At 42.8% G+C, this 24,791-nt stretch overlaps 2 long non-coding RNA genes across 2 annotated transcripts; one reads left to right on the forward strand and one right to left on the reverse strand.

Annotated features, from left to right (window-relative positions):
- Window positions 1-2,515: 2,515 nt before the first annotated feature.
- LOC148809462 (uncharacterized) lies at window positions 2,516-5,441 on the reverse strand. Its single transcript, XR_016087485.1, has 2 exons — window positions 3,330-5,441; window positions 2,516-3,040 (listed from the first exon to the last, which is right to left on the reverse strand). It is a non-coding gene; the product is annotated as an uncharacterized LOC148809462 (long non-coding RNA).
- A 1,506-nt stretch (window positions 5,442-6,947) lies between these two features.
- Window positions 6,948-10,658, forward strand: LOC148809463 (uncharacterized). Its single transcript, XR_016087484.1, has 2 exons — window positions 6,948-7,752; window positions 9,815-10,658. It is a non-coding gene; the product is annotated as an uncharacterized LOC148809463 (long non-coding RNA).
- The last annotated feature ends 14,133 nt before the right edge of the window (window positions 10,659-24,791 follow it).

The raw sequence follows: 24,791 nt of genomic DNA on the forward strand, positions 1-24,791 counted from the left end.
TGCGAGGACAAGGCACCTCCCCAGCACTGAACACAAACTGATACTGGCGGGTTGATTGTGTTGTGGAAAAATGGGCTGTGGTGTGAGTTTGTGTCTGTGTGCCCTGTGGGGGTGAGGTATCCCCTGCAGCGCGAACAAACATGCAGACTCCACACAGACAGCACCCCCGGAATCAAACCCAGGGCCCCGGTGCTATGAGGCAGCGATGCTAACCACTGTGCCGCGGTGTTGCCCCCTTTGAACATGTCTGACTTCTGTTTAATTTGAGGTCACAAGCTTATAAATGGTCTCACAACGTTTGTCTCATCTCAGGTTTCTCTGACCAGTCCCAAGGACCTGTAGTCACTGACAGCTTCTGCAGTCTGACGGTTCATTTCAGTAGGCTGGAGGGATGGCGCAATTATCCTCAAATCGGTGAGTATTGTTTTGCTCTTGTAACATGAACCATCAAAGAGAAGTCAACAGACCATTCCGTGAAACTGTTCAGAATGGCCCGTGGTGATTTTCGGGGTCCTTTAGTAAGCTGACCAGGACTGTGTCATTGACACATTTTTTTGTGAGAAGTCAGTCTATGTGTTTGCTCTTGTAATCATTCGTGAACAAAGTGTGTAAGAGAGAGAGAGAAGATTCAGCCCTCAAACTGCAGGAGAGAAATGCTTCATTTCTAAGATGGAAATATAATCGGAAAGTATAATTAGCCATTTGTGTATATCATGTCAAAAAATATGTTTTATATATAAAAAGAATTCAGTAGAGACATTTGCTTAATAAGGCAGTAGAATAAATGTTGTTGTGATGCTGGTGTGATGGTGCTCTCCAAAAAACTGATACAAATGGACAGAGAGACAAAGTGAGAAAGAAAATGTATAAATAACAGACATATATGCAGAATACAATACAGTGCTATAAAGTACAGTACCCTAGAGTGAAGATGGAAATCATTCATTCTAGTGCAGAAGAAGTGAATCTGCTCTCAGTGGTTTTCCTGTACAAATGGAAAACGTTGTGAATTCTACACAATTCACAGGAAACAAAATAAACAACTCATTCACTCACCTGCTGTCTGTGGGCGTCTCTGCTCAAATTTGATTTTTTTTCAAGAGCACCGTGACCCAGAGCTCAGTAATCATTTCGCTACTGAAGATCATTCAGTTTTTAATGCTTTTCATTTTAACATCCTACTTGTTAATATTTCCTCTTAGATGAGAATATTCTCTTTGGCGTGTCTTTATAACTCTTCTCTTATTGCTCCTCTTGTCAGTAATCCGGTGTGAAAGCTCTCTCTGTCGGAATCAATGTCTTACCTCTCCGTCTTGTGTTTCAGGTCTCCTCTGGCTGCTGACCCTGCCGTCAGGACAGAACACATCCCGCACTGACCAGACTGCTGGGTTTACTGTACGTGACAATAAAGAGCTTGAGCAACACGTCTAATGTGATCTCTGTACGCTTCCCGGGGAGCAGAGATGATAAGGTCTGTGTCCGTTCCCGAGTCTTTGCTAGAGGCCTGTTTAGTCCGTCACTGAAATGATTTTAGATGCCTGTGAGTCGTGCCCCCTGAAAAATGAAATAGTGCAGCACAATGAGACTTCAAGCAAAGATCTCATTAGCCCCTTCTGTGAATCGGTGTCTCGCAAGAGATCTTCCGTCTCTTTGAAAGTTTCACAGCTTCGACCTCTAGATTAGAAATGACACCAATTGCACATGGGTCCAGCAACGTTCTCTATCGTGCACATCACCATCGGGATGAAAAGCAAAAATCCCCGGTGGGAGTCCAGTCTTTCCCTGCTACGCACATTGCTTTTCGTGAGGTGAGGTCGCAAGTTCTTATTGGAGAATGTTGTACAGTTTCTTAATGCAATAGGGCGGGTAAGACTGAAGTGCCCCCCGTGTTGGCCGATCAGTGGAACGAAACTGGAAAAAGCTCCTTGAAACTGTGATTCATCCACTTATACACTGGCTCAGCTTGGTGCTCACCTGCTGTCCGTGGGTGTCTCTGCTGAAATTTGATTTTTTTTCAGGAGCACTGTGACCCAGAGCTCAATAATCATTTAGCTACTGAAGATCATTCAGTTTTTAATGCTTTTCATTTTAACATCCTACTTGTTAGTATTTCCTCTTAGATGAGAATACTCTGGTACTTTTCCAACATGGGTCTTAATTGAGTGAGCTTTATTACAATAATTGAACAATACTTTCACCTCCACATAACACTCATAGATTTTTCAAGGGGAGCTACGTTTCTTACATGTATCCTTTTGTAAGTTGATTCACAAAGTTTTCACCGCCTCCACTCCAATGAATCACTTTGTTTAGCAAGTGATCACGTGTAACAGTTTAATTTCTTCCTGCAAGTAATGCCTTTTCCTTTTTCATCCCATTCAAGTCTCCGTCCTAGTTAGTCATTTTGATGTAGAACGACAGTGGTCCCGTTGAAAGGTTCAAGGTTTCACTGCGTTTGAGAGTGCAGATAAAGAAGATAATAGGAGAGGAAACTGGAAAAGCCGTGACTCTGTCATTCAATTCAATTCAGTTTATTTTCATATAGCGACTTTCACAACAAGGTTGCCCCAAGGCGCTTAACAATGCAAGTAAATATACATTTTGTGAATACAGAACTGAAGACAATGGAGGAAAGGAACCAAAGACTCTTCAGTAAGTAGAATAAAATCCTCTAGGGGTCCAAGGTCAACTGGCTGCCCAACCCCTTTGGGCATGCTAACATTAGATCATTAAAAAAAATAAATGAATGCGGGTATTAATCCATCCATCCATCACGTCGTCTGTATGTCAGTACCCCATGCAGGTCTCTGCAGACCAGCAGAATCCTCCTAAACGATAGCTGTATCCACGATGCCCCTCTGGGATCCATGGCACTGATGCAGCATTCAAGTCACATGGTGCCCAGCCCATGACAGACAGGCCTCTGAAACCATGCTGTGTGCAGTATTTCTCCTCTGCAGCATCCCTGCGAGGCAGGACAGGTGCCTGACCTCTGAGAGCCTTGTAAGTAAGTAGAAGGATTTTGAAGTCCGCCCTGTACCTGATAGGAAGCCAATGAAGAGAGATAAGTATGGGGGTTATGTGGTCATACTTTCTGCTCCAAGTAACAATTCTAGCTGCTGCATTCTGTAAGTATTCAAACTCTTTGCTGTGACAAATCTAACATACTTTAGGCAGACAAAATGACCTTAAAAAGCCACGTGATTTTTGAGTAGTCTGTCTGTGTGTAGTAACAGTGGTTCACATTATTTCAGAACGTATACTCCCGTCTCTGTAACGTTCCTCAGTCAGCTAGTGAACATTCTGTATTTACACCACGAATGCGCTACCTTGTCTTGCGCGCTGTCACGCTGGCCGTCCACAAGCACGGGCAGGAGCAGGGAAGACGAGGCCGCTCTGTAGTGCCCCTGTGGCTCTCCAGCAGGGGGGGAGCACTTTTCTCAACAGCCCCGAGCCGAAGGACCCGGTAATAAAGCTGAAAATCTGGCCAGTCCTCCAGTCTCCCTCGGGCGCTGAAGAGTATTTCATCTGATGCTGAGGTTCCTGTAACTCAACACAAAATTGAACACGGCGAGTTATGAGTTTGTGAAGAAGTGACAACGGTACAATGTCAAACAGGAAGTTAACCTGCAGGAAAGAATGAATTGAATCTCTGATATTCAAGCACGCAGTGTGACATCCACGGTCTATTCAAATCTGCTCTGCAAGTCTTACAATACTTTTTCATATACCGTCTCCTGGTTATTGTTTTGTGAGTGCTTGAACTGTTTCTCAGTAGAAATAAGACCGATAACTCACTGCCTCAGGATCCACACTATCATCGATGAAACCTGTGGTGTAAGCAAGCGAAAAGAGACAGATCCTTCTAAAACACAGAGGCTATCAGGAGGGCAGAAACACTGCAACAGGTAGGAGCTGTGGAGCCGTGATTCCCCCGAGTCAGAGCCCTCGTCCTCCCTCGACAGCGAACTGAGCTCCAGCGACTGGAGCAGCTACCTGCCGTCGTGGGACCTCCTGCAGATTGGGAATGGGTAAGGCAATTCGACACGAGCCCATTCCTCTTCCCACTGCCTACACTCCTATAACAAATAGTTTCAGGGTGTTCAAGTACAGGATAAAGAGATTACAGGTGTTCCCAATTGGCTGAGGATACAACTGTCTCTCTGAGAAAGCGCACAGAGGTGGACAAAGCAATTAAATGCTTTTACAAGTCATTTCCTCTGTATCTGGTCTTTCTTTACACATCAGAAAAGTGAATTGGTGGCTGTTGGAAAGCGTCTGCTCCATATGTAATATCCATGTAAAAGATGAGATTAAATATCTTGGTATTAAGATTTTCAAAAATCCAAAAAGAGATGTGATTTGATGTTCTTTACCACTGTAAAATAAAAAAAAATATTCATGGTTGTTATTTGTCAAACACAGGCAGAAGGAGGCCTAAATGCTACAGGGTTTAGAGCATCTAATACTGATACCGACAGAGTATTATTTACAAAATTAAGCAAAGTAGGTGGTGTATGTTTCTCCTAATTTAATCATTCAGGAACTAGCGGGTATAGACTTTTTACTTGAATGTCATTTGGATGCTGGAAACCCCCCTGAAACTTGCCAGCTTCCACGAAGAAGTTCTCCTCACGTGGTCTCTTATAGATAAACATACCTCCCATAGATACATCATCTAGAATACAGAGGAAAAAACAAACCCGTGCTTTGAAAACTGGGTTTAAAATAGTATAATTGGGGTCAAGAAATGAACTGATGTGGATGACGAAATGTAGAATTAAGCAGATTTTGTGATTAGATATAATGTTTGTGTTAAGTCTGATAACAATACCTCATAACCAAGGCTACCCCTAGAGAGGTAGCGATGCTTTTAAGAAACTATGGAAGAATTTACAACCTTTATTAGACTACAAGGAAAACAATTTAGTTATACTTGTACTAATAAATACTTAAGATCCCTCTTGCAATCTCACAATATCTTGTCAAACTATTTTGGAGCACCTCTTTGGGGAAACTGACTGGAATAAAACATGACTATTGTCAAACAAATATTGTATGAAGGTTAAGGTTAAGGTGGCATCATTACACAATTGTACATTGAATCGACCCGGTAAAGATACATAGTGTGCATAGATTTAAAAGTCATATAGATGATAATTGTCTTTTTCAAAGCAGCCCAGAAACCTTACGTTTGTTTTTGTTTTGTCCTGTTGTTAAAGCACTGAATTGATCGGCACAATTGTGTAAAGAAGGTTTCCAATTCTGACATTTATTGGTGAGAAATAGATGTTGTTTTACTGCTCAATACTGCTGAACCGAATATAAAATATAACTTATCATTGACTTAATCATGATACTTGCTCGTTATTATATGTATAAATAGCCTAAAGATAAGAAATAATCGAACATTTAATAATTAGACCGAATGTCGTAGTAGCAGATTGTACTTCTCGCCTAATTTATGTGGTCGAGCAACACCACAATCGCCATACAATACGTCCGTTCTCATGCTCTGACTTTCAGGTTCGGCAGTGGAATGGATTCCAGGGCAAACTCGTTCTTGTTTGATTATCCGTGTGCAATCTCGCCCAATATAACAGGTAGCTCATGCACTGAAATGATCGTTACTATCTCTTCATTACGATCTCATATTCGAAGCCTTTTCTTTCCTTGGTAGAAGTAAGGCGCTTCCAAATGGAAATAAGTCACATTTGAAACACATGAGGGCACGTCTCCAAACTATTTCTAAATGTCCCAACATAAAAGCTGTGCGTACCTTATCTTTATTTGCCTGTATAATGTACCCCGGTGATCTGTAATGTACTCTTGTGTGCATTGAATAGCATTTTTACTATTGCAATATAAATGTTAAAGAAGAGAAAACACAATAAGGTCGAATTAATCAAAAACGTGAGGTGACTCGCCAGTAAAGTAACTCTCCAGCGACGTCTGGAGTTCAATAACCCTGCCCTGCAATGCGGTTTTCCGGGAGTCCGCAGTGCTTGACGAGCAGAGAGCGGAACCACAGCATCCTGGGCCACGGTTCCACACCGATCTCAGCGACGGACCGGCTGTCGCGCAAATCACGCATCAGATCCGGATCCTTCGTCGTGAAGGGACGTCATAAGAGGGACGCACGGCTTGTCTAATCACCACCGTTGGCTGGAAAAAGGCGGGACTTCCTTTTAATTTGGGTAAGTGACACCGCTGCTAGACAATCAACGCGGAGTTCCATTTTCTTCTACGGAAATACCGCCCTCACCTTGAGTGACTCGGGTCTGAACCAATCAGCGCCGCGATTCCGGCAGGAGGTGGGACGGATACAGCTCTCGGCCAATCACAATTTTAATTCCGGGACATTACTGAATTACGGCGGGCGGTGACACTTCCGAGAAATGTCCACTGGGTGGCGACAGAGATACACGAGTCTATGGCGGCGAATCTTAAGATCCTCGTTGTGCAGAGATTGAAAATCAATACAGATGGTAACTGTGACTTTTGTGACAGCAACTCTGAAAGCTAATGTAAAGAAGGAAACTAATACTGACATTACTTTTAAAGAAGTAACATCGTGCTACATTTAAACCCATTGAAAGTAATATGAAAATATCGTTTGTATTTAAAAAAAAATTATACTTCCACGATATAATAATTAACGAAATGCTGTGGGAGGAGACCCATGTTTGAACACTTTAAAACGGATGTAAATGCGTTTGTACAGACAATTTGAAACATGTACGGACCTTATCTGCTTTTGTTTACTATTAAACAAGATTACTTGTTTAATCTTTTTGCATGACATGTACATGTATTATTGGATGTACCCCTGACTATACTCTGTGTTATATGTAGTCTTGTTTTTATGGCATGTATTGTTGTTATAATTAAAAAGAAAAAAGACGCGAATCGATTACGTCAAAAGGAAGTCGCCCACAGTGCTTGTGGGAAATGTAGTCTCTCTAGTGCTCTATAGAGCACTACAGAACTCATGCGCTGCCCACGCGTTTTGCAGATTTGATTGAGCATCAGAATTAATTATACAATTTCAGCGTATTTATCGTGTCGCGGATTTCTATGTCTGTCTTACAAGACGGACTCGGCAGGAGCTGTTTCTTGCTCTCCGGAGTGAAGCTGCTCTGGGAAGAGACGAGCAAATCTTCAGACTCTTTGTAAATGAGACATCCTGACAGCTGCGCCGACCTGCTCTTTATTGACCTGTTGAACCTGTCTGTGTAAAGAGCAGGAGTATTGTGTACCCCTGATTATGTTATGTGTACTCTAGTGTGTATTTTTCTTTCTGTTTTCTGTCCTGTTTATTTCACAAGACGGACCCGGGCAGCAGCCTGTGTCTGCAGCGCTCATCCCGCCTGCATGTTTGCAAACTTTTCTCCTGTGTTTATTTTACTTTGTTAAATAAAACGTGGTTGCCGGGGAAACGGTGCTGCAGAAGTTGTTGGGATCTGACCTCCAGGAGGTAAACAGCCGGCTTTTTTAATCTAATCAGCGAGCAAAGCAGAAACGTTAGTCTAAAAAGCGCTGGCTGGAGTATTTTGTGGAAGAAACGGTGAGTCGCAGGCTGTGGGACAGGACTATCAGGGACACATCAGCGCTGGACACCAGACTCACACCGCTGGGCTCACTGCACCATGAGCGAGTCCGTCGGCGCCTCCTCCTGCTGGGGTGTGTTACTGCAGGAGTGAGGAGTCTCCGGTCTCCGGTCGCGTCATGATCTGCAAGTGGAGTGAAAAGGTGAGAGACGGCGGCACAGTGGGTTCCAGCGCTGGGACCCTGGATTTAGTTCCTGGGGTGCTGTGTGTGCGGAGCTTGCATGCTCTGCCCCTGTTCTCATGGGTCTGGTTTCCTGGGGTGCTGTGTGTGTGGAGTTTGCATGCTCTGCCCCTGTTCTCATGGGTCTGGTTTCCTGGGGTGCTGTGTGTGTGGAGTGTGCATGCTCTGCCCCTGTTCTCATGGGTCTGGTTTCCTGGGGTGCTGTGTGTGTGGAGTTTGCATGCTCTGCCCCTGTTCTCGTGGGTCTGGTTTCCTTGGGTGCTGTGTGTGTGGAGTTTGCGTGCTCTGCTTATGTTCTCGCGGGTCCAGTTTTCTGGGATGCCGTGTGTGTGGAGTTTGCGTGCTCTGCTTATGTTCTCGTGGGTCCAGTTTTCTGGGGTGCCGTGTGTGTGGAGTTTGCGTGCTCTGCTTATTTTCTCGTGGGTCCGGTTTTCTGGGGTGCTGTGTGTGTGGAGTTTGCATGCTCTGCTTATGTTCTCGTGGGTCTAGTTCTCTGGGGTGCTGTCTGTGTGGAGTTTGCATGCTCTGCTAATGTTCTCGTGGGGCAAGTTCCTGGGGTGCTGTGTGTGTGGAGTTTGCATGCTCTGCTTATATTCTCGTGGGTCTAGTTCCTGGGGTGCTGTGTGTGTGGAGTTTGCGTGCTCTGCTTATGTTCTCGTGGGTGCGGTTTCCTTGGTTGCTGTGTGTGTGTAGTTTGCGTGCTCTGCTTATGTTCTCGCGGGTCCAGTTTTCTGGGGTGCCGTGTGTGTGGAGTTTGCGTGCTCTGCTTATTTTCTCGTGGGTCCGGTTTTCTGGGGTGCTGTGTGTGTGGAGTTTGCATGCTCTGCTTATGTTCTCGTTGGTCTAGTTTTCTGGGGTGCTGTGTGTGTGGAGTTTGCGTGCTCTGCTTATTTTCTCGTGGGTCCGGTTTTCTGGGGTGCTGTCTGTGTGGAGTTTGCATGCTCTGCTAATGTTCTCGTTAGTCAAGTTCCTGGGGTGCTGTGTGTGTGGAGTTTGCATGCTCTGCTTATATTCTCGTGGGTCTAGTTCCTGGGGTGGTGTGTGTGTGGAGTTTGCATGCTCTGCTTATATTTTCATGGGTCTAGTTCCTGGGGTGCTGTGTGTGTGGAGTTTGCATGCTCTGCCCCTGTTCTCGTGGGTCCGGTTTTCTGGGGTGCTGTGTGTGTGGAGTTTGCATGCTCTGCTTATGTTCTCGTGGGTCTAGTTTTCTGGGGTGCTGTCTGTGTGGAGTTTGCATGCTCTGCTAATGTTCTCGTGGGTCTAGTTCCTGGGGTGCTGTCTGTGTGGAGTTTGCATGCTCTGCCCCCATTCTAATGGGTCTGGTTTCCTGGGGTGCTGTCTGTGTGGAGTTTGCATGCTCTGCCCCTGTTCTCGTGGGTCTGGTTTCCTGGGGTGCTGTGTGTGTGGAGTTTGCATGCTCTGCTTATGTTCATGTGGGTCCGGTTTCCTTGGGTGCTGTGTGTGTGGAGTTTGCATGCTCTGCTTATATTCTCGTGGGTCCGGTTTTCTGGGGTGCTGTCTGTGCGGCGCTGACTAAAGCAGTGACCTCCTTCCTCCACAGATTTTTTTTTTATTCTGGTGGGATCATCAGCAGACTTGATTCCTTTCACAGAGTCAGCAGTAGATACACAGTTGTTAGCATAGGAGGAGTACAGAAGAGGTGACAGCAGTCCTGGGGACCCTGGTATCTCTTCCACTGAGGACCGTCTGGCACAACCAGAGGTGTGAAATTGAAATTCTTTGGAAGGAATGGGAAGCTAAAGGCAGAGTCACAATCTCTGATACATCTAATCAAAACAGTAAGTTCTTTAAAACAACTAAAAAATTGTCATATATATAAACAAATTTGCAAGTCAAGGTGTACCACTAAAACCCCCAGGAAAAAAATCCCCACCTGATCGTATCGGAGTCGAGGAGAAAGCCAGGGCCCAGGCGCTGCGAGGCTGCAATGCCAACCAGTCCGTCAGTACAGGTGTCGCTACACACGAAAAAAAAAAAACCTTTCCTGTTCATCACCTGTCAGGTTTCAAGTCATCGGAGAAGGACGGGCGTCTTCAAGCTGGTCTTCAGCTGAGGCTCTGAGGAGCTCCTGACAGACACGAGTGGAGTTTCGCTTTCAACACCACTGTGGTCAGTAAAGGTTTAATATTCTTAAACACCGAGAGCTGGAGTTTCTCTGAACGTGATCTACATCACAGCGGCTATGTTTCATTCACACCGGAACTCACAACACACACAAACAGTGCAAGTTAACGTGACCTTAAAAATACGCATCGTATGACATAATATATTTGTGAAGCAACCCGAAGGCGCTGATTTCACAGGCGTCTCCCTGATGTGCTGTAGAGTGGGACTGCTGGACGATGGACGGACGAGTCGCCCCTTCCTGCAGATGCAGTACTTTGACACCAGAGGGGTGAAAACATTTGTAGAAAATTCATTTTCAGATACGTTGTGTTTTCTTGAGAGAGGGAGTCTTCATTATCCCCGAGGTGGGCATGTGTTTCATGGCAGTAGGCAGTATATAGAAAAGCACACAAACTAACAACACACAGGCACATGCCCAAGACAGTCATCTGTTGAGATCACACACTGTATTATTATTACTGAGATACAGGCTCACTGTCTGTTCCTCAGGCAGGTGTGGGATACATTTGGGTCTTCATCACACAGTTGCTATTGCCTGATTGTGGTCTCTGAACCTGTACTTGTCAGAGTCTGTATCTCTCTGCTGGTTCTTAGCCTGGACAAATATCCAGCTAGATAAGATAAGATTTCATTGTCCCCCGAGGGAAATTTTGTGTGGACACCCAGCACTCCTGTCCATTTAAATAGAATGCAAACAAAAAAAAAGAAGAAAAGAAAAACATTGCACATCGCTCTATTGCACCTGTACAATATAACACATAGCAACATGTAACTTTTATAACACATCACAAAACATATCGCACTCAAGTGGGTTGTAAGAGTCAAAATTGTGTTTATCCTTGACATTTGCATTGGCAGCTTTAATGGATAGTGGAACACAGGTATGTTTGTATCTGTTTGACTTATATTTGGGAACCTAAAAACGTTTGACAGAAGGAAGAGGTTGGTATTCAGAGCTGAGGATGTGGGAGGGATCTGATATATTTCTTCCTGCCTGTTTGATGAGGGACTTTTCAAAGATTGTCTGCAAGGAGAGATGCCGTTTCACTCCCATGACCTTCAAAGCTGTCTGGAAGAGGCGGTTATTTGTGATTTTAAATGAACTGATAGTTCAGTACAGATACACTGTAATACCATATCTGATAATGCTCTCGATTACAGCACGGTAGAAGAGTAGCATTACTTCTTGTCCAACCCCAAGCACTCTTAGTCTTCGCAGGAAATGTAAACTCTGCAGCAGACCAGACACTCTCAACACGAGTAGTCCAGCAACAGGTTACTGCCTATGTGTACACCTAAGTACTTATATGAATCAACCTGAGTGACAAATTCATTGTGGATTACTACATGCGTGTGATCACCAACTGCTCTGGGATCAAAAACTATTTCGTTTGTTTTTTTAACATTGAGAATTAGGCTATTGTTGTCACACCATTGCACAAACCTTTAGACTTCTGACATGTATACAGATAAGCTGCTACCTCTATGCATTAACTGGCGATGCTGTTCAGAACAACTATCATCTGAAAATTTGAAAATGAAGTTGCTTTGACTACTGCTTGTACAATCATTTGTATAAAGTGTGAACAGAACTGGAGAGCTCACACAGCCCTGAGGGGCACCTGAGCTCATAGATTGTGACGCGGAAAGAGTTTTGTTGAGCCTGACATACTGTGTACGATTTGTTAAAAATGAATGGTACCATCTCATTATGTTATGGTTAACAGAGTTAGTGTGTGTTGTGTGTATTGTCTGTTTAGGATTCTGTAGCATTCCAGTTGGGAGGATGTTTTTTCAGAACTCTGTGCATGGAGTATCTACGGGCTGTTTGTCTCATTTAGTGTCATCTTGCTCAGTGAAGGGATCCCACACTTCCCTGCTGCATAGGGCAAATGGTTCGATTGCACTTTTTAATATTCAGAGCCAGTTGTATTTGGGGGACTGATGTTGTAGAGCCTCCTTTTACTGGCATGGAAAGCCCTGTGTGCCTGCTCCTTCAGTGACTTCACTGCCAGGAAAACTCCCAGATGAACTGATTGTCAGTCAGAGGTATGTGTAGTAGGTTGGGTTCCCAAGTGTTGTTGTTCAGTGTGAAGTTGTAACTGTTTTCCGGAGATCTGGATCTCTTCTGGAAAAGCATGACTCTGGTCTCATGCAGTCAGTGCCCAGGTCTGACAGTCCTGCTCCAGCAGTTCCAGGCTCTGCTGTTCTTGGTCTAGATGGGCTGGCAGTGCCCAGGTATGACAGTCCTGCTCCAGTAGTGCCAGGCGTTACTGTTCTGGGTCCAGATGGGCCATCAGAGCCCAGGTGTGAATGTGTTGGAATGTGTGGGGGTTTGGTAGGAAGCCGGTCTGACTCGAATGCAGGACATTGTGCTCAGTAAGGAGGGCCGGTAATCAGATATTCAAGATACGACAGAGTTCCTTCCCCAGGTTACTGTTCACACTAAAGCCCTGGTACCTGTTGGGGTCGAGTCTGTCTCCATTCTTACAGACGGGCGTGATCAGTCCTTGATTCCAGGCCTCAGGGAAACAGCCAGCCGTCAGGACGAGGTTGAGGAGTTTGAGCAGGCTTTGCTCCAGGTCTGAGCTGCAGTTGGGTCAAGCATTAATACAGCATCGCAAGACTTCTTTCAGTCATTTTCCACCCCTCCACCTCAGTGAATCACGCATGTTAAACTTCCATCTCGTGTTTTAGAACAGCAATGGGCAATCCTATATTACAAATACTTACCACCAGACAATTTAAAGTTTTCTCACAAATAATTCATGGTGAAACTTTATATTTTCACAAAATAGTTTTTTTTTCAAATCCACAGTGCGTGGGCTTCATTTTCCTGTCCAGTATAGCGCTATATAAGGGTAAGCAATTTTTAATTCATTAGAAGCAGTAGGACGAGTGAAGTGCGCCTCTGATGGCCGATCATTGGAATTAAAAAGGAAAAATTGTCTTAGAAATTATGATTTTTACAATAATGTGCCAATGGCGCCACTTGGTGGTCATGAAGCAAAATTTCACCTACAGTTTTTTTATTTAAAATACCGTTAAGAATATACGTATTAATAGTTTTTTTGTTTTTATTAAAAAAAGCATTATCAACAAATAATACATTGCAAACAAGGGTAAAGTATTAAAGTAATGTAATACAAAAGACAAAATAAATAAAATAAACTTCAAAGACGCGAGTCGATGACGTCAGAAGGATGTCGCCCACATGGCGTATGGGTAATGTAGTCAGTCTCTGTAGTTCTCCTGGCTGCACTGCCCACTTGTTTCGCTGATTCGATTGAAGGGCAAAACTCGTTCTTGTTTGATTATCCGTGTGACATCTCGCCCAATATAACAGGTAGCTCATGCACTGAAATTATGCGCTTCCAAATAGAAGAGACTCGCATTTGAATAATTCAAAATACGATAAAGAAAGAAGAAAACACAATGAGGTCGAATTGATCAGCAGCGTGAGCCGACTCGCCGGTAAACACACTCTCCAGCGGTGTCTGGAGTTCACTAATAACTCTCTGCCCTGAAAGACAGGTTTCCAGGAGCCCGCAGTGCTTGACGAGCAGAGAGCGGAATCACACCGAGCTCAGCGACGGACCGGAACTTGTATTTGTATTGTATTCTTTGTTCTTGTTAATGCTTACTTTAAAAAATGTAAAAAAAACAATTCAAAAGTGACGCGTTGTTCTGACTTCCGGCTGCTTCCGCGTAGATCCGGCGTCCCACATTGGCCCCAGCGCCGTGATCTTTTCATAAAACGTTTTCATGAACTTTTTTTCATAATTTCTCCTTAAACTTCTGGAGAACAGTATAGACTGTCGGCAGAGGAAAACCCGGAGGGGATCAGCCTTCCACTGGATCCGGACTGACAGCAGCAGAAAACCCGGAGTGGATCAGCCTTCCACTGGATCCGGACTGTCAGCAGCTTTTGTCCAATCAGCGCCGTGATTTCAAGTGACGCGTCGTTCGGACTTCCAGCTGCCTCTGCTCCAGTTTCTGCTCTGAACTTGAGTGACGCCGCGGAGATTTCTTGCCAACAACTCAAACACACATTGACATCTAGCTCTACCTTCCATGTCAAAAAGCTCACTCCCCATAATTTTCTATCCGTTTATTTCATTCTGTTGATGCATGTTTTTGCACATCTGATGTTGTTTTGCACATTACGTGTTACTTTTGTTGTTTTGCCCACTGCCTGTTGTCTCTGTCTTTCTTTTATTATACAATTGTATTGTTGTTTTTTTGTACTACGTATCGTCTGAGAGCTAGCTAAACCGCATTTCGTTATACCATATACCCGTCTATGAGCAGGATGACAACAGACCTGACCTGGAACTGGAGCAGGCGGCTCTTGTCCAGTCACACAGCTTCAGTCCCGGGATTGTCCGCATCCCGGCGGGCGGTGACACTTCCGAGAAATGTCCACTGGGCGGCGACAGAGATACACGAGTCTATGGAGGCGAGTCTCACAGCGCTGTGGCTGACTCTTGACGTGCGGAGATTGAAAATCAGTGTAGATGATAACTGTGACCTTTCTGAAAGCAGCCCTGAAACCTAACAACATTTATTTTGGTTATGTTGTGGTTTAGAAACATTCTGGACTCTTTTACAAACTTACATAAAGAAAGAGACTAATATTGATATGACTTAAATTAATTTATGTTACATTTGAATCCCATTGAAAGTAAGATGAAAATATCGTTTGTAGTTTTTAAATGATTATACTTGCACGATATAATAATTAACGGAGTGGTGTGGGAAGAAACCCATGTTTGAACAGTTTAAAACAGATGTCAAGACGTACCGTAACCGTGTCTAGTTGTAAGAACGTTGAAGCATGGACGGACCTTATCTGCATTTACCTTGTTTAATCTTTTTTCCATAAAATGTACATGTATTATTGCATGTACCACTGACAATACGATTGCTACGGTACGTTTTCTTGTAGTTTTTCGTCTCATAAAAAATACAAAAGACGCGACTCGGTGACGTCAAAATGTTGTCGCCCTTAAAAATGTAAGGTCAAAATGTTGACCTTAAAAATACGCATCGTATGACATAATATATTTGTGAAGCAACCCGAAGGCGCTGATTTCACAGGCGTCTCCCTGATGTGCTGTAGAGTGGGACTGCTGGACGATGGACGGACGAGTCGCCCCTTCTTGCAGATGCAGTACTTTGACACCAGAGGGGTGAAAACATTTGTAGAAAATTCATTTTCAGATATGTTGTGTTTTCTTGAGAGAGGGAGTCTTCATTATCCCCAAGGTGGACATGTGTTTCATGGCAGTAGGCAATATATAGAAAAGCACACAAACTTAACAACACACAGGCACATGCCCAAGACAGTCATCTGTTGAGCAGGGTTCTGGCCGCAGGTCTAAGTGAGAACTTGACCCTGTTTGTTTACAAAGCAATTAAATGCATTTACAAGTCATTTCCTCTGTATCTGGTCTGTCTTTACATATCAGAAAAGTGAACTGGTGGCTGTTGGAAAGTGTCTGCTCCATACGTAATATACATGTAAAAGATGAGATTAAATATCTTGGTATTAAGATTTTCAAAAATCCAAAACGAGATGTGATTTACCACTGTAAAATAAAAAAAAATATTCATGGTTATTTGTCAAACACAGGCAGAAGGAGGCCTAAATGCTACAGGGTTTAGAGCATCTAATACTGATACCGACAGAGTATTATTTACAAAATTAAGCAAAGTAGGTGGTGTATGTTTCTCCTAATTTAATCATTCAGGAACTAGCGGGTATATACTTTTTACTTGAATGTCATTTGGATGCTGGAAACCCCCCTGAAACTTGCCAGCTTCCATGAAGAAGTTCTCCTCACGTGGTCTCTTATAGATAAACATACCTCCCATAGATACATCATTTAGAATACAGAGAAAAAACAAACCCGTGCTTTGAAAACTGGGTTTAAAATAGTATAATTGGGGTCAAGAAATGAACTGATGTGGATGACGAAATGTAGAATTAAGCAGATTTTGTGATTAGATATAATGTTTGTGTTAAGTCTGATAACAATACCTCGTCACCAAGGCTACCCCTAGAGAGGTAGCGATGCTTTTAAGAAACTATGGAAGAATTTACAACCTTTATTAGACTACAAGGAAAACAATTTAGTTATACTTGTACTAATAAATACTTAAGATCCCTCTTGCAATCTCACAGTATCTTGTCAAACTATTTTGGAGCACCTCTTTGGGGAAACTGAGTGGAATAAAACATGACTATTGTCAAACACATTTTGTATGAATAATAAGGTTAAGGCGCCATAACAAAATTGTACATTGAATCGACCCAGTAAAGATACATAGTGTGCATAGATTTAAAAGTAATATAGATGATAATTGTCTTTTTCAAAGCAGCCCAGAAACCTTACGTTTGTTTTTGTTTTGTCCTGTTGTTAAAGCACTGAATTGATCGGCACAATTGTGTAAAGAAGGTTTCCAATTCTGACATTTATTGGTGAGAAATAGATGTTATTTTACTGCTCAATACTGCTGAACCGAATATAAAATATAATTTATCATTGACTTAATCATGATACTTGCTCGTTATTATATGTATAAATAGCCTAAAGATAAGAAATAATCGAAAATTTAATAATTAGACCGTATGTCGTAGTAGCAGATTGTACTTCTCGCCTAATTTATGTGGTCGAGCAACACCACAATCGCCATACAATACGTCCGTTCTCATGCTCTGACTTTCAGGTTCGGCAGTGGAATGGAGTCCAGGGCAAACTCGTTCTTGTTTGATTATCCGTGTGCAATCTCGCCCAATATAACAGGTAGCTCATGCACTGAAATGATCGTTACTATCTCTTCATTACGATCTCATATTCGAAGCCTTTTCTTTCCTTGGTAGAAGTAAGGCGCTTCCAAATGGAAATAAGTCACATTTGAAACACATGAGGGCACGTCTCCAAACTATTTCTAAATGTCCCAACATAAAAGCTGTGCGTACCTTATCTTTATTGGCCTGTATAATGTACCCCGGTGATCTGTAATGTACTCTTGTGTGCATTGAATAGCATTTTTACTATTGCAATATAAATGTTAAAGAAGAGAAAACACAATAAGGTCGAATTAATCAAAAACGTGAGGTGACTCGCCAGTAAAGTAACTCTCCAGCGACGTCTGGAGTTCAATAACCCTGCCCTGCAATGCAGTTTTCCGTGAGTCCGCAGTGCTTGACGAGCAGAGAGCGGAACCACAGCATCCTGGGCCGCGGTTCCACACCGATCTCAGCGACGGACCGGCTGTCGCGCAAATCACGCATCAGATCCGGATCCGTCGTCGTGAAGGGACGTCATAAGAGTGACGCACGGCGTGTCCAATCACCGCCATTGGGTGGAAAAAGGCGGGACTTCCTTTTAATTTGGGTAAGTGACACCGCTGCTAGCCAATCAACACGGAGTTCCACGTTCACCTTGAGTGACTCGGGTCTGAACCAATCAGCGCCGCGATTCCGGCAGGAGGCGGGACGGATACGGCTCTCGGCCAATCACAATTTTAATTCCGGGACTTTACTGAATTACGGCGGGCGGTGACACTTCCGAGAAATGTCCACTGGGTGGCGACAGAGATACACGAGTCTATGGCGGCGAATCTTAAAGCGCCTCCTTACAGATCCTCGTTGTGCAGAGATTGAAAATCAATACAGATGGTAACTGTGACTTTTGTGACAGCAACTCTGAAAGCTAATGTAAAGAAGGAAACTAATACTGACATTACTTTTAAAGAAGTAACATCGTGCTACATTTGAACCCATTGAAAGTAATATGAAAATATCGTTTGTATTTAAAAAAAATATATACTTCCACGATATAATAATTAACGAAATGCTGTGGGAGGAGACCCATGTTTGAACACTTTAAAACGGATGTAAATGCGTTTGTACAGACAATTTGAAACATGTACGGACCTTATCTGCTTTTGTTTACTATTAAACAAGATTACTTGTTTAATCTTTTTGCATGACATGTACATGTATTATTGGATGTACCCCTGACTATACTCTGTGTTATATGTAGTCTTGTTTTAATGGCATGTATTGTTTTTTTTTTTAATTTTTATTTATGCTTAACAAAAGAACAAACATTACAATACAAACAAGAGTACATATAACAATTCCAAACAAAAATATCGTCAGGGTACATACTACTACATCAATTCAAGTTATGAGAAAAGATTAAACAAATTAAATAAAAATAATGTCCGCACCGCTTTCATATTTTTGCATTTCGAAATAGTCTGCAAATACCCCTTTACATCCATTTTAAAATACTCAAACACAGGGTACTTCCCAGACCACTTCATTTTATGAATGTGATAACGAGCCAATATAATAATTAAATTTATTACAAAAGAAATTTTTATATTGTTTTCACTGGGGCTGAAACTTAACATAATATCTTTTTCAACAAAACAAATATCAATATTCGTCTCTTCTTTTATATAATTCTGCAACTTAGTCCAGAACATTTTTACCCTGGGACATAACCAAAACAAATGCTGAATAGTTTCAGGGCTATTGTCACAAAAAACACATTTGTCATCTATATTAATTTTAAATCGTTGGGTAACAAGAGTTTTAACTGGGTAAATTCGATGAATTATTTTGTATGAAACCTCCTTAATTTTATTGGTTATACAATATTTATTGGGCATCATCCAAATCTTTCTCCAATCAATGCGCTTTCCAAATGCGGAATTCCAATATATTGTAGTCGCAAGTAAATTATCATTTTTTAACAAGGATCTCAAAAATTGGTTATTACTTCCACAACTCACAATATCCTTTCCTTGTAGTTTAATATGAGCTGTAAATTCTTCCAATGTTTCTAAAGTACTACTATTACAACTCCTTAAAAGAGTTAATATTTCCCGAGGAATCGCATTAATTACAGCAAAATACTGATCCAAAGTAATAGAAATATTGTATCTATTAACAAACTTGGTGTAACTATATATTTCACTATCAGCCTTGATTAATTGTTTAATCCAAATTATATCATTCTTGACCCAGTTTTCAAAAACTAAGGTTTTATTTCTAATTCTTATATATTTGTTGTTCCAGATAGTAAATCTATGTGGGGAAAAGTTATGTTTATACATAAGTGACCACGTCAGAAGTACTTGTTTATGAAAACTGGCAAGTTTCAAGGGGATTTTTCCAATGTCAAAGTTACATTTTAGTAAAAACTCTAGACCCCCTACTTCTTGAAATATCATATTGGGGATTATATGCCATACATTTTGCTTATTTTTTAAATAGTTTTGTATCCATTTAATCTTAAAAATAGCATTAGATGTCCTAAAGTCTAAAGTATTTAAGCCCCCTTCTGCCTGTGGACGACAAATAATTTCTCTTTTGAGATAATGGGGTTTATTCCTGCATGTATTGTTGTTATAATTAAAAAGAAAAAAGACGCGAATCGATTACGTCAAAAGGAAGTCGCCCACAGTGCTTGTGGGAAATGTAGTCTCTCTAGTGCTCTATAGAGCACTACAGAACACATGCGCTGCCCACGCGTTCCGCAGATTTGATTGAGCATCAGAATTAATTATACAATTTCAGCGTATTTATCGTGTCGCGGATTTCTATGTCTGTCTTACAAGACGGACTCGGCAGGAGCTGTTTCTTGCTCTCCGGAGTGAAGCTGCTCTGGGAAGAGACGAGCAAATCTTCAGACTCTTTGTAAATGAGACATCCTGACAGCTGCGCCGACCTGCTCTTTATTGACCTGTTGAACCTGTCTGTGTAAAGAGCAGGAGTATTGTGTACCTCTGATTATGTTATGTGTACTCTAGTGTGTATTTTTCTTTCTGTTTTCTGTCCTGTTTATTTCACAAGACGGACCCGGGCAGCAGCCTGTGTCTGCAGCGCTCATCCCGCCTGCATGTTTGCAAACTTTTCTCCTGTGTTTATTTTACTTTGTTAAATAAAACGTGGTTGCCGGGGAAACGGTGCTGCAGACGTTGTTGGGATCTGACCTCCAGGAGGTAAACAGCCAGCTTTTTTAATCTAATCAGCGAGCAAAGCAGAAACGTTAGTCTAAAAAGCGCTGGCTGGAGTATTTTGTGGAAGAAACGGTGAGTCGCAGGCTGTGGGACAGGACTATCAGGGACACATCAGCGCTGGACACCAGACTCACACCGCTGGGCTCACTGCACCATGAGCGAGTCCGTCGGCGCCTCCTCCTGCTGGGGTGTGTTACTGCAGGAGTGAGGAGTCTCCGGTCTCCGGTCGCGTCATGATCTGCAAGTGGAGTGAAAAGGTGAGAGACGGCGGCACAGTGGGTTCCAGCGCTGGGACCCTGGATTTAGTTCCTGGGGTGCTGTGTGTGCGGAGCTTGCATGCTCTGCCCCTGTTCTCATGGGTCTGGTTTCCTGGGGTGCTGTGTGTGTGGAGTTTGCATGCTCTGCCCCTGTTCTCGTGGGTCTGGTTTCCTGGGGTGCTGTGTGTGTGGAGTTTGCATGCTCTGCTTATGTTCTCGTGGGTGCAGTTTCCTTGGGTGCCGTGTGTGTGGAGTTTGCGTGCTCTGCTTATGTTCTCGCGGGTCCAGTTTTCTGGGGTGCCGTGTGTGTGGAGTTTGCGTGCTCTGCTTATGTTCTCGTGGGTCCAGTTTTCTGGGGTGCCGTGTGTGTGGAGTTTGCGTGCTCTGCTTATTTTCTCGTGGGTCCGGTTTTCTGGGGTGCTGTGTGTGTGGAGTTTGCATGCTCTGCTTATGTTCTCGTGGGTCTAGTTTTCTGGGGTGCTGTCTGTGTGGAGTTTGCATGCTCTGCTAATGTTCTCGTGGGTCAAGTTCCTGGGGTGCTGTGTGTGTGGAGTTTGCATGCTCTGCTTATATTCTCATGGGTCTAGTTCCTGGGGTGCTGTGTGTGTGGAGTTTGCATGCTCTGCTTATGTTCTCGTGGGTCTAGTTTTCTGGGGTGCTGTCTGTGTGGAGTTTGCATGCTCTGCCCCTGTCCTCGTGGGTCTGGTTTCCTGGGGTGCTGTGTGTGTGGAGTTTGCATGCTCTGCTTATGTTCTCGTGGGTCCGGTTTCCCTGGGTGCTGTGTGTGTGGAGTTTGCATGCTCTGCTTATATTCTCGTGGGTGCAGTTTCCTTGGGTGCTGTGTGTGGAGTTTGCATGCTCTGCTTACCTCCTTCCTCTACAGATTTTTTTATTATTCTGGTGGGATCATCTGCAGACTTGATTCCTTTCACAGAGTCAGCAGTAGATACACAGTTGTTAGCATAGGAGGAGTACAGAAGAGGTGACAGCAGTCCTGGGGACCCTGGTATCTCTTCCACTGAGGACCGTCTGGCACAACCAGAGGTGTGAAATTGAAATTTTTTGGAAGGAATGGGAAGCTAAAGGCAGAGTCACAATCTCTGATACATCTAATCAAAACAGTAAGTTCTTTAAAACAACTAAAAAATTGTCATATATATAAACGAATTTGCAAGTCAAGGTGTACCACTAAAACCCCTGATCGTATCGCAGTCGAGGAGAAAGCCAGGGCCCAGGCGCTGTGAGGCTGCAATGCCAACCAGTCCGTCACTCCAGGTGTCGCTACACACGAGTAAAAACCTTTCCTGTTCATCACCTGTCAGGTTTCAAGTCATCGGAGAAGGACGGGCGTCTTCAGGCTGGTCTCTGCAGCTGAGGCTCTGAAGAGCTCCTGACAGACACGAGTGGAGCTTCGCTTTCAACACCACTGTGGTCAGTAAAGGTTTAATATTCTTAAACACCAAAGCTGGAATTTCTCTGAACGTGATCTGCATCACAGCGGCTATGTTTCATTCACACCGGAACTCACAAAGCACACAAACAGTGCAAGTTAACGTGACCTTAAAAATACGCATCGTATGACATAATATATTTGTGAAGCAACCCGAAGGCGCTGATTTCACAGGCGTCTCCCTGATGTGCTGTAGAGTGGGACTGCTGGACGATGGACGGACGAGTCGCCCCTTCTTGCAGATGCAGTACTTTGACACCAGAGGGGTGAAAACATTTATAGAAAATTCATTTTCAGATACGTTGTGTTTTCTTGAGAGAGGGAGTCTTCATTATCCCCAAGGTGGACATGTGTTTCATGGCAGTAGGCAATATATAGAAAAGCACACAAACTTAACAACACACAGGCACATGCCCAAGACAGTCATCTGTTGAGCAGGGTTCTGGCCGCAGGTCTAAGTGTGAACTTGACCCTGTTTGTTTACAAAGCAATTAAATGCGTTTACAAGTCATTTCCTCTGTATCTGGTCTGTCTTTACATATCAGAAAAGTGAACTGGTGGCTGTTGGAAAGCGTCTGCTCCATACGTAATATACATGTAAAAGATGAGATTAAATATCTTGGTATTAAGATTTTCAAAAATCCAAAAAGAGATGTGATTTACCACTGTAAAATAAAAAAAAATATTCATGGTTATTTGTCAAACACAGGCAGAAGGAGGCCTAAATGCTACAGGGTTTAGAGCATCTAATACTGATACCGACAGAGTATTATTTACAAAATTAAGCAAAGTAGGTGGTGTATGTTTCTCCTAATTTAATCATTCAGGAACTAGCGGGTATATACTTTTTACTTGAATGTCATTTGGATGCTGGAAACCCCCCTGAAACTTGCCAGCTTCCATGAAGAAGTTCTCCTCACGTGGTCTCTTATAGATAAACATACCTCCCATAGATACATCATCTAGAATACAGAGAAAAAACAAACCCGTGCTTTGAAAACTGGGTTTAAAATAGTATAATTGGGGTCAAGAAATGAACTGATGTGGATGACGAAATGTAGAATTAAGCAGATTTTGTGATTAGATATAATGTTTGTGTTAAGTCTGATAACAATACCTCGTCACCAAGGCTACCCCTAGAGAGGTATCGATGCTTTTAAGAAACTATGGAAGAATTTACAACCTTTATTAGACTACAAGGAAAACAATTTAGTTATACTTGTACTAATAAATACTTAAGATCCCTCTTGCAATCTCACAGTATCTTGTCAAACTATTTTGGAGCACCTCTTTGGGGAAACTGAGTGGAATAAAACATGACTATTGTCAAACACATTTTGTATGAATAATAAGGTTAAGGCGCCATAACAAAATTGTACATTGAATCGACCCAGTAAAGATACATAGTGTGCATAGATTTAAAAGTAATATAGATGATAATTGTCTTTTTCAAAGCAGCCCAGAAACCTTACGTTTGTTTTTGTTTTGTCCTGTTGTTAAAGCACTGAATTGATCGGCACAATTGTGTAAAGAAGGTTTCCAATTCTGACATTTATTGGTGAGAAATAGATGTTATTTTACTGCTCAATACTGCTGAACCGAATATAAAATATAATTTATCATTGACTTAATCATGATACTTGCTCGTTATTATATGTATAAATAGCCTAAAGATAAGAAATAATCGAAAATTTAATAATTAGACCGTATGTCGTAGTAGCAGATTGTACTTCTCGCCTAATTTATGTGGTCGAGCAACACCACAATCGCCATACAATACGTCCGTTCTCATGCTCTGACTTTCAGGTTCGGCAGTGGAATGGAGTCCAGGGCAAACTCGTTCTTGTTTGATTATCCGTGTGAAATCTCGCCCAATATAACAGGTAGCTCATGCACTGAAATGATCGTAACTATCTCTTCATTACGATCTCATATTCGAAGCCTTTTCTTTCCTTGGTAGATGTAAGGCGCTTCCAAATGGAAATAAGTCACATTTGAAACACATGAGGGCACGTCTCCAAACTATTTCTAAATGTCCCAGCATAAAAGCTGTGCGTACCTTATCTTTATTGGCCTGTATAATGTACCCCGGTGATCTGTAATGTACTCTTGTGTGCATTGAATAGCATTTTTACTATTGCAATATAAATGTTAAAGAAGAGAAAACACAATAAGGTCGAATTAATCAAAAACGTGAGGTGACTCGCCAGTAAAGTAACTCTCCAGCGACGTCTGGAGTTCAATAACCCTGCCCTGCAATGCGGTTTTCCGGGAGTCCGCAGTGCTTGACGAGCAGAGAGCGGAACCACAGCATCCTGGGCCGCGGTTCCACACCGATCTCAGCGACGGACCGGCTGTCGCGCAAATCACGCATCAGATCCGGATCCGTCGTCGTGAAGGGACGTCATAAGAGTGACGCACGGCGTGTCCAATCACCGCCATTGGGTGGAAAAAGGCGGGACTTCCTTTTAATTTGGGTAAGTGACACCGCTGCTAGCCAATCAACGCGGAGTTCCACGTTCACCTTGAGTGACTCGGGTCTGAACCAATTAGCGCCGCGATTCCGGCAGGAGGCGGGATGGATACGGCTCTCAGCCAATCATAATTTTAATTCCGGGACTTTACTGAATTACGGCGGGCGGTGACACTTCCGAGAAATGTCCACTGGGTGGCGACAGAGATACACGAGTCTATGGCGGCGAATCTTAAAGCGCCTCCTTACAGATCCTCGTTGTGCAGAGATTGAAAATCAATACAGATGGTAACTGTGACTTTTGTGACAGCAACTCTGAAAGCTAATGTAAAGAAGGAAACTAATACTGACATTACTTTTAAAGAAGTAACATCGTGCTACATTTAAACCCATTGAAAGTAATATGAAAATATCGTTTGTATTTAAAAAAAATATATACTTCCACGATATAATAATTAACGAAATGCTGTGGGAGGAGACCCATGTTTGAACACTTTAAAACGGATGTAAATGCGTTTGTACAGACAATTTGAAACATGTACGGACCTTATCTGCTTTTGTTTACTATTAAACAAGATTACTTGTTTAATCTTTTTGCATGACATGTACATGTATTATTGGATGTACC

The sequence above is a fragment of the Atractosteus spatula genome, unplaced genomic scaffold (genome assembly GCF_055471065.1).
Source record: "Atractosteus spatula isolate fAtrSpa1 unplaced genomic scaffold, fAtrSpa1.hap1 Scaffold_13, whole genome shotgun sequence".
In the NCBI taxonomy this organism is placed as follows: domain Eukaryota; kingdom Metazoa; phylum Chordata; class Actinopteri; order Semionotiformes; family Lepisosteidae; genus Atractosteus; species Atractosteus spatula.